This window comes from Hyla sarda, chromosome 4, assembly GCF_029499605.1.
Source record: "Hyla sarda isolate aHylSar1 chromosome 4, aHylSar1.hap1, whole genome shotgun sequence".
In the NCBI taxonomy this organism is placed as follows: domain Eukaryota; kingdom Metazoa; phylum Chordata; class Amphibia; order Anura; family Hylidae; genus Hyla; species Hyla sarda.
Genome location: NC_079192.1, coordinates 88,750,602 through 88,760,914, shown reverse-complemented (window position 1 = coordinate 88,760,914; position 10,313 = coordinate 88,750,602). Strand labels below are relative to the sequence as shown.

General features: G+C 42.9%; 1 long non-coding RNA gene across 2 annotated transcripts; it reads right to left on the bottom strand.

Moving 5' to 3' along the window:
• Positions 1 to 2,016: 2,016 nt before the first annotated feature.
• LOC130368168 (uncharacterized) lies at positions 2,017 to 9,995 on the bottom strand. 2 transcript variants are annotated; one of them, XR_008892310.1, is made up of 6 exons: positions 9,583 to 9,995; positions 3,850 to 3,934; positions 2,860 to 2,900; positions 2,699 to 2,765; positions 2,434 to 2,598; positions 2,017 to 2,331 (listed from the first exon to the last, which is right to left on the bottom strand). It is a non-coding gene; the product is annotated as an uncharacterized LOC130368168 (long non-coding RNA). The 2 variants fall into 2 exon arrangements; XR_008892309.1 differs by lacking the exons at positions 2,860 to 2,900; positions 3,850 to 3,934; positions 9,583 to 9,995 and having other exon boundaries at positions 2,699 to 2,839.
• Positions 9,996 to 10,313: the final 318 nt, after the last annotated feature.

The window sequence follows — 10,313 nt, the reverse complement described above, 5'->3', positions numbered from 1 at the left end:
TAAGTGGTTAAACACTAACCTTGAGGTTGGGGAAATTTGCCAGATTTGTAAATTATTTCTATTTAAAAATCTTAATCCTTCCAATACTTATCAGCTGCTGTATTCTACAGAGGAAGTTATTTTCTTTTTGGATTTCTTTCCAGTCTGACCACAGTGCTCTCTGCTGACACCTCTGTCCATGTCAGGAACTGTCCGGAGTAGGAGAAGTTTACTATGGAGATTTGCTCCTACTCACAGAGAGCACTGTAGTCAGACCAAAAAGAACTATACAACTTCCTCTATAGCATACGGCAGCTGATAAGTACTGTAAGGATTAAGATTTTTAAGAAGTAATTTACAAATCTGTTTAACTTTCTTGCACCAGTTGATTTAAAAAAATAAAATAAAAAAATGTTTTCCCCCGGAGTACCCCTTTTACGTAACACCTGTAAATTCTGCACTACGAATATCACCAGCCACTGAAGAGAGGTCATCCAACAACTGGAGTCCCAAAAAAATCTGCCACTAAATCCCTCAAGCAACCATTCAGCCCCAGTCCAGAACCATCTGACCGGACCACAGGGACCAGTGTGGAGGAGAACAGTGTCCAGGCTGTAAAAGAGAAGAACACTGGAGCAGCCAGATACACTGACTCTAAGGCTGAGCCTCATACTTCTACCGAAGCTGCAGAGTTATAGGGGAACTGTAAAAATGAAAGTACTACAACCCCCAGTGTGGTCCGTCTATGCCCCCCTAAGGGTCAGGGTTGGAGGAGGCACAGGTTGAAAAGACACACTACAATGGGAGTTGTAGTACTGTAGTTGTTAAAGAAAAAAAAGATGTTTTCATCAGGTTGCCCATAGCAACCAATCAGATTACTTCTTTCATTCTTGAGAAGACCTCTGAAAAATAAAAGAAGTAATCTGATTGGTTGCTAAGAGCAACTGGACAACATTTCCTCTCCACAGGTACATTTCCCCGGTTGTCTTCATATTTAGGATGAGAATCTACTGACAAAGTGAGTAGCCAACCATTTCTGGGCATAAAACTCTGTAAGAGACAGCAGTCTGGGGGCGTCTGTGGTGGACATGAAGGAAGGGGGGGGGGGGTCCAGGGAAATTGAGATTTGACGCCTGCAGCGAGCGCTTCTCACTGAGCGACGGGTCTCATCCCAGGTATTGCAGGGGGACCCCCCATGATCAGCTACTTATCCCATAACCCATGGATAGGGGATAAGTTAATTTTTGCCATAGTTCTCCTTTAATTGGCCAGAACACACCCAAAATCGGTCCCAGCCAAATATTGCTTTGTGTCCTGTCATTTCTCCCAGCTGTTCTTTTTCTACCTGCTTGTAAGGCATGCCTACACTCTCTAATTCCTTAAAGTGGTACTCCGCCCCTAGATATCTTATCCCCTACCTTAAAGATAGGACAAAAGATGACTGATCACTGGGACCCCTGCGATCTTCATGCAGCACCCGGCGTTCCAAATAATATATTTAGAACTCTGGGTTCTCGTGGTGCGGGTCGTGACCTCACGCCACGCCCTTTCCATTTATGTCTATGGGAGGTGGTGTGATGTCACAAGAAGGTGTGGCATGATGTCACGAATCCCACCACAGGAACCAGTGATCTAAACATACTATTTAGAATTTTGGTTGCTGCGTGGAGATTGCTGGGGTCCCAGCAGCAGGATCCCCTTGATCAGACATCTTATCCCCTATCCTTTACATAGGGGATAAGATATCTAGAGGCGGAGTACCCCTTTAAGGGACAGTTCATGTACCCAAAAGTTGATCCTTTGCAACCGTATGACCCCTAGCAAGTTCCCTGCATGAGTCCCATTCATCAGAAAAAGGCTTGTGCATGGAACTTGCTGGGTGTTCTACGTTTGCCTCATAAACTGAACCACCCAGCACCAGTTGCCTCTCTCTGCACCACATTATGCAGATCGTGCAGGAGAGCAGCTTTGGTCATCCATGTTTTGCTAACTCTATTTTCACACACAGAAATAAATAAATTAGTCGAGCAAGTCAAAGAACAGTTTAAAAAAAGGGGAACTTTATTTATTATTTATTAAAATGTTTGTGTAGGGGATTTTTTGTAACCTCCCATCACTCACAAAGAGCGTACAGTAACTAATACTCAGGACAGGAAAAACCTCCAGAGGGGAGGAAACCTGTAGGGAATCCATGGCTACTGTATGGCCCTTCCTCTGGGCATACTAAAGGAGGTTACCTCTAGAATTTGGGCAAATGTTTCTGTGTATGTGCATGATTCCTAGGCCTGTGCCTTCATCCAACGTCTTGCTGTAGGTCCCGAAATGCTACTCCATGTCCTGGAAATAGTGCATCTAAGATAGGGGACAAAAAAGATAGATTATTTACATGTTTATCATAGAAATACACATGGAACTGCAATAAAGACCTTTTGGACAAAACAATGTAACACTTACCAGTCACAGTCATGTGCATGACTTTGCATTCCCGTGTCCCTACACAGTGTCCAGCACCGGCCCCTCACTGATGGACAGGACCAGTGTTATTTCTGGGGCTATGCCTTCATCCAACGTCTTGCTGTAGGTCCGGAAATGCTACTCCATGTCCTGGAGATAGTGCATCTAAGATAAGAAAAAAAAGATAAATCATTTACATGTTTATCATAGAAATACACATGGAACTGCACTAAAGATCTTTTGGACACAACAATGTAACACTTACCAGTCACAGTCATGTGTATGACTTTGCATTCCCGTGTCCCTACACAGTGTCCAGCACCGGCCCCTCACTGATGGAGAATGAACAGGAGCCGTGTTATTTCTGCTCAGTGCTGCTCTTTGGTGGACAATGGTTATGACATCACATGTGTGACACGCTGTTACCTCCTGGGAGTTCTATTTCAGTAGTGCTGCTCTCTGATTGGCTGAAAATCAAAAAAGCTTTCTAATATATTCTGTATGACTGTTATCTAAGGTTTTTGACAAATTTTATTAAAATGGCGCCACTCCCTGTGGGTGCGTTATATTTGTTTCTCCTAACCAGACATTCTGTATATGTAATATCATTTGGTGGCCCCAACAGCCTGGGCCCATAGGTTTCTTACATAGATCAATGCTACTCCGGTAGGCTCAATGAGCAGCGCTGGCCGCCGGGACGTCTGACAAGTGACGTCCCTGACGTTGTGGTCTGGAACGAAGGATGTCACTAGTCATATGTCCCAGCAGCCATTGATTTAAAGTGGTCGTGGCTCCTGCTGCCAGTTCAAGATCAGACACCATGGCCCTAGATTGACATACTGCAACACCGATCCCCTGTGGCTGCCCACCTGTTGCAAAACTACAACTCTCAGCCTTCGGCTGTCAGGGCATGCTGGGAGCAGGGGCGGATCCAGAGTCGAGTCTCGGGAGGGGCCCTATTAGAGTATTTTGTGTTGGCGGACAGAAGATTACGGAACTTACAATATTATTAAATGTATCATACAGTCCTAACCTTGTTTAAGACTCTTAGGCCGTGCTCATATGTCAGAAAAATAATCATATATACCAATTGCCACAGAATCGGAAAGTGCTAAGGCTCTATAGTGAGGAGAATACGCAGTGATATCAGTGACTACAGGTGACGTCTTATCATTGTGTATTCTCCTCACTATAGAGAAGACGTCACCTGTAATCACTGATATCATTGTGTATTCTCCTCACTATAGAGAAGACGTCACCTGTAATCACTGATATCATTGTGTATTCTCCTCACTATAGAGATCAGTGATTACAGGTGACGTCTTCTCTATAGTGAGGAGAATACACAATTATATCAGTGATTACAGGTGACGTCTTCTCTATAGTCTTTCCTTATCTAATTCAGATGGTACATACCGCCAGGATTTGTTCCAGCTAAATCTTCTCTCTGCAGAACTTGATGCCCAGACGTCTCCTCACTATGCCAATGCATTCTGATCCTCTATATGAAAACAATAATTATTATAATACTGCCAAACACTGTATTCTTTGAATATAATACTGGCACACACCCTCCTAATATAATTCTGACATACTGTACCTCCTGAATATACAACACACTGTACCCTCTGAATATAATACCACCATACACTGTACCCTCTGAATATAATACTTCCACACACTGTGCCCTCTAAATTTAATACTACCAAACACTGCACCCTCTGAATATAATACTATCACACGCTGCACCCTCTAAATATAATACTATCACACACTGTACCCACTGAATATAATACTAACACACACTGTGCCCTCTAAATCTAATACTACCACACAGTGCATTCTCTGAATATAACTTGCTGTGCTGTAACTACCCTCTGAGTAAAATACCGTAATGTATTGTGGCCCCTAAAAAACGTACCACCCCAGAAATTCCTCACACTATACACTATACTTCTGAAAGGCAAAACACTCTGTGCCTTCACATATAGTAATAATGCCCCATCTTGTGCCCCTACATATAATATGACCCGTCCTGTTCCCCCACATAATAATGCCCTCTGTGCTGTGCCCCTCACATAGAATGCTCCTGTCATGTGCCCCACACATTTAATGCCCCCTGTGCTGTGCCCTTCACATATAATGCCCCCATTCTTTGCCCCTCACATATAATGCATCCATCATGCGCCCCTCATATATAAAGCCCCCATCATGCGTCCCGCACATATAATGCCCTTATCATGCGCCCCTCACATATAATGCCCCCTGTGCTGTGCCCTTCACATATAAAGCCCCATGTCCTGTCCACTCAGGGGGCATTATATGTGAGGGGCACAGCACAGGGGGCAATATATGTGAGGGGAACAGCACAGGGGGCAATATATGTGAGGGGAACAGCACAGGGGGCAATATATGTGAGGGGCACAGCACAGGGGGCATTATAAGTGTGGGGGACATAACAGGGGGCATTATATCATATAATGCCCCCCTGTGCTGTGCCCCACATATATAATGCCCCCTGTGCTGTGCCCCACACATATAATTTATATGTGTGGCACAGCACAGGGGGCATTAGGTGAGGGGCACAGCACAGGGGGCATTATATGATATAATGCCCCCCTGTCCTGTGCCCCTCACATATAATTCCCCCTGTGCTGTGCCCCTCACATATAATGTCCCCTGTGTTGTGCCCCTCACATAATGCCCCCTGTGCTGTGCCACACATATAAATTATATGTGTGGGGCACACAGCACAGGGGGCATTATATGTGAAGGGCACAGGACAGGGGGGATTATGTGAGGGGCACAGCACAGGGGGCATTATATGTGAAGGGCACAGGACAGGGGGCCCCCTGTCATGTGCTCTTCACATATAATGCCCCCTGTGCTTTGCCCTGCAGACCAGGGACGTGCACAGACATTTTGGAGGGCAGGGGCTCAAGTAAAAAAGAGGGCACTTTTCATAATTAAAAAACGTCTGCCAGACTTAATGGGCATAAAAGTTGGTGTTTTTGTAAAATTGAGTCAAGAACAGTTTCTATGAAGGTCTGCCATGTGTATATACACTTTGGCTGTGCTGTCAGTCTTATTTACAGAAAAGATATGACAGCTGCCCTATAATATACTGTATTATAGAGGAGATTTATCAAACCTGTGCAGAGAAAGAGCGGTGCAGTCGCCCATAGCAACCAATCAGATCGTTTTGCGGAAGGATTTTCCTCTGCAAAGGTTTTAATATGACAGAACCCAGCACCCATCACCAATCACCCATCACCCATCCCCAATCACCCATCCCCAATCACCCAGCACCCATCCCCAATCACCTAGCACCAATCACCCAGCACCCATCACCAATCACCCAGCACCAATCACCTAGCACCAATCACCCATCACCCATCCCCAATCATCCAGCACTCATCACCCATCCCCAATCACCCAGCACCAATCACCTAGCACCAATCACCCAGCACCAATCACCCATCACCCATCCCCATCACCAAGCACTCATCACCCATCCCCAATCACCCAGCACCAATCACCTAGCACCAATCACCCAGCACCCATCACCCATCCCCAATTACCTAGCACCAATCACCCAGCACCCATCACCAATCACCCAGCACCAATCACCCAGCACCCATCACCCATCCCCAATCACCTAGCACCAATCACCCAGCACCCATCACCCAATCACCCAGCACCAATCACCTAGCACCAATAACCCAGCACCCATCACCCATCCCCAATCACCTAGCACCAATCATCCAGCACCCATCACCCATCCCCAATCACCCAGCACCAATCACCCAGCACCCATCCCCAATCACCCATCCCCAATCACCCAGCACCCATCACCCATCCCCAATCACCCAGCACCCATCACCCATCCCCAATCACCCATCCCCAATCACCCAGCACCAATCACCCAGCACCAATCACTCAGCACCAATCACTCAGCACCAATCACCCAGCACCAATCACCCAGCACCAATCACCCAGCACCCATCACCAATCACCCACCTTATGCAAAATCTCCACACAGCTCTGGTTCTTTCACTGAAGAGATGGACACCACACTAATATATGCTTACAGTCTACAATATACTAGAGTTGGCAAAAAAAAATAATTATAAATATACAAAGATGGCGAGGCATAGCACAGCATACAGGATGGAGGCAGGGAAGCTCCGCCTCCATTGCGCACAAGACTGACTTCGCATACTAGCAATGTGGGGCAATACCTAGAAAATGGAAAGACCAATTTTTGTATACTGCACTGTAACCTAGTGTATTGGGTTTAGTGCGAGTAAACAGCCTGTCAGTTTCCCTTTAATTATATACCGTACCTCCCCTTAATTCCCTATATACTGTGCCACCATTCATCTATTAATTCCCTATATACTGTGCCACCATTAATGAACTATATACTGTGCCACCATTCATCTATTAATTCCCTATATACTGTGCCACCATTCATCTATTAATTCCCTATATACTGTGCCACCATTAATGAACTATATACTGTGCCACCATTCATCTATTAATTCCCTATATACTGTGCCCCTATTAATGAACTATATACTGTGCCACTATTAATGAACTATATACTGTGCCACCATTCATCTATTAATTCCCTATATACTGTGCCACCATTAATGAACTATATACTGTGCCACCATTCATCTATAAATTCCCTATATACTGTGCCACCATTCATCTATTAATTCCCTATATACTGTGCCACCATTCATCGATTAATTCCCTATATACTTTGCCACTATTAATGAACTATATACTGTGCCACTATTAATGAACTATATACTGTGCCACCATTCATCTATTAATTCCCTATATACTGTGCCACCATTCATCTATTAATTCCCTATATACTGTGCCACCATTAATGAACTATATACTGTGCCACCATTCATCTATTAATTCCCTATATGCTGTGCCACCATTAATGAACTATAAACTGTGCCACTATTATTTAACTATACTGTGCCACCACTAAGGGTGCATTCACACGTGCGTATTTTCTGCTGCAGATCTGCTGCAGATCTGCTTTAGCAGATTTCTCTTCCCATTGTCAATGAGAAGCAAAATCTGCAGCAAAAATAGGCACACGTGAACGCACCCTAAGGATCTACACACAGTGCCAGCATACATAAAAATATAATGTTCCAATATAATGAAATATATCCTGTGCTTCCATAAATTCCCTATATACTGTGCTTACATTCCTCTATTAATTCCCTAATAATGTGCTTCATACAATAAATACAAGCACATAACATAAAGGCACATACAGTACATAGGTAATATACACACATACAGTACATAGGTAATATACACACATACAGTGCATAGGTAATATACACACATACAGTGCATAGGTAATATACACACATACAGTACATAGGTAATATACACACATACAGTACATAGGTAATATACACACATACAGTACATAGGTAATATACACACATACAGTGCATAGGTAATATACACACATACAGTACATAGGTAATATACACACATACAGTACATAGGTAATATACACACATACAGTACATAGGTAATATACACACATACAGTACATAGGTAATATACACACATACATAGAGACACTGACACATACATACAACATGGAATATATACTAAAAGATATAGCCAATAGGCACATCATACATACAGGTACACACATACAATCACTCACAGATATACACACACATACATAGATTTACTTGCTCATATATATATATATATATATATATATATATATATATACACACACACACATATATACATACACACATACATACATACACATACACAGACAGATTCACTTGCTCACATATATATATATACACACACATACATACACACATATATACATACACACATACATACATATATACATACATACACACATATATACACACACACATATATACATACACACATATATACATAGACACATATACACACATACATACATACACACATATATACATACACACACATACATATATACATACATATACATACACACATATATACATACACACACATACATACATACATACACACACACATACATACAATCACTCACATATATACATATACACACACACTGACATACAATCACTCACATATATACATACACACACACTGACATACAATCACTCACATATATACATATACACACACTGACATACAATCACTCACATATATACATACACACACACACACACACACTGACATACAATCACTCACATATATACATATACACACACTGACATACAATCACTCACATATATACATACACACTGACATACAATCACTCACATATATACATATACACACACACTGACATACAATCACTCACATATATACATACACACACTGACATACAATCACTCACATATATACACACACACACTGACATACAATCACTCACATATATACATACACACACACTGACATACAATCACTCACATATATACATATACACACACTGACATACAATCACTCACATATATACATACACACACACACACACACACTGACATACAATCACTCACATATATACATATACACACACTGACATACAATCACTCACATATATACATACACACTGACATACAATCACTCACATATATACATATACACACACACTGACATACAATCACTCACATATATACATACACACACTGACATACAATCACTCACATATATACACACACACACTGACATACAATCACTCACATATATACATACACACACACTGACATACAATCACTCACATATATACATACACACACTGACATACAATCACTCACATATATTTACAGTTACTTACAGTAAGGCCCCATCCATCCCTCTCTGCACATACATAGAGATAGACACACACACATATATGTGTGTATATATATATATATATATATATACATACACACTGACATACAATCACTCACATATATTTACAGTTACTTACAGTAAGGCCCCATCCATCCCTCTCTGCACATACATAGAGATAGACACACACACATATATGTATATATATATATATATATATATATATATATATATATATATACACACACACTGACATACAATCACTCACATATATTTACAGTTACTTACAGTAAGGGCTGCTTAGACTGGTTTGTGGCCGGACATGTTGTGGGCGGGGCCTCCATTTGCCTCCCTCTGCCTCCTCTGCTCCTGTCTCCTCCGTGTGGAGAGAAGCAAAGAAATGGCAGATAATGACAGGGTGAGTGGCGCCCCCTTGCTGCAGGGAGGGCACAGCACCCTCCATTAAACCACATACAAATCTCCAGCAATGGATCCTTTTTACTTCACTTGTCAGCCTGAGTCTGCACCTCCTTTTGTGAGGGCACTAGAGGGGCAGGTGAGGAAAAGGGCAGGGGCTCCAGCCCCCTTTCACTCCTATGTGTGCACGTCCCTGCTGCAGACCCTCATTAAATATTCCCTTTTCTCTGACCCCCCTCCTCCTAACAGTGGCGCATATCCTGTTTCCATAATCCCCTGGACCCTGAGCATACCCTTACTTACAGTATGCAGACCGCAGGGACGGGTCCTCCAGGCGCCGGCGCGATGATGTGACGTCATCACGCCGGCCTTTAGTGGATCTCGTCCCCGCAGCTCACACGCTGTGTACTCACAGCGTGTGTGTAAGGTTAGTGCAGTGTTTCCCAACCTTTTTCGGGTCGGGGCACACCTCGGAAATTTTTTTTTTCGCGGGGCACCGCTACCGAGGTTGACGAGCAAAAAAAAAGAGGGAAAAAACGCACTGCACTATATCTATTTATCTGTCTCACTGTCACTCAGTACTTACTGCACTTGTCTCCTTG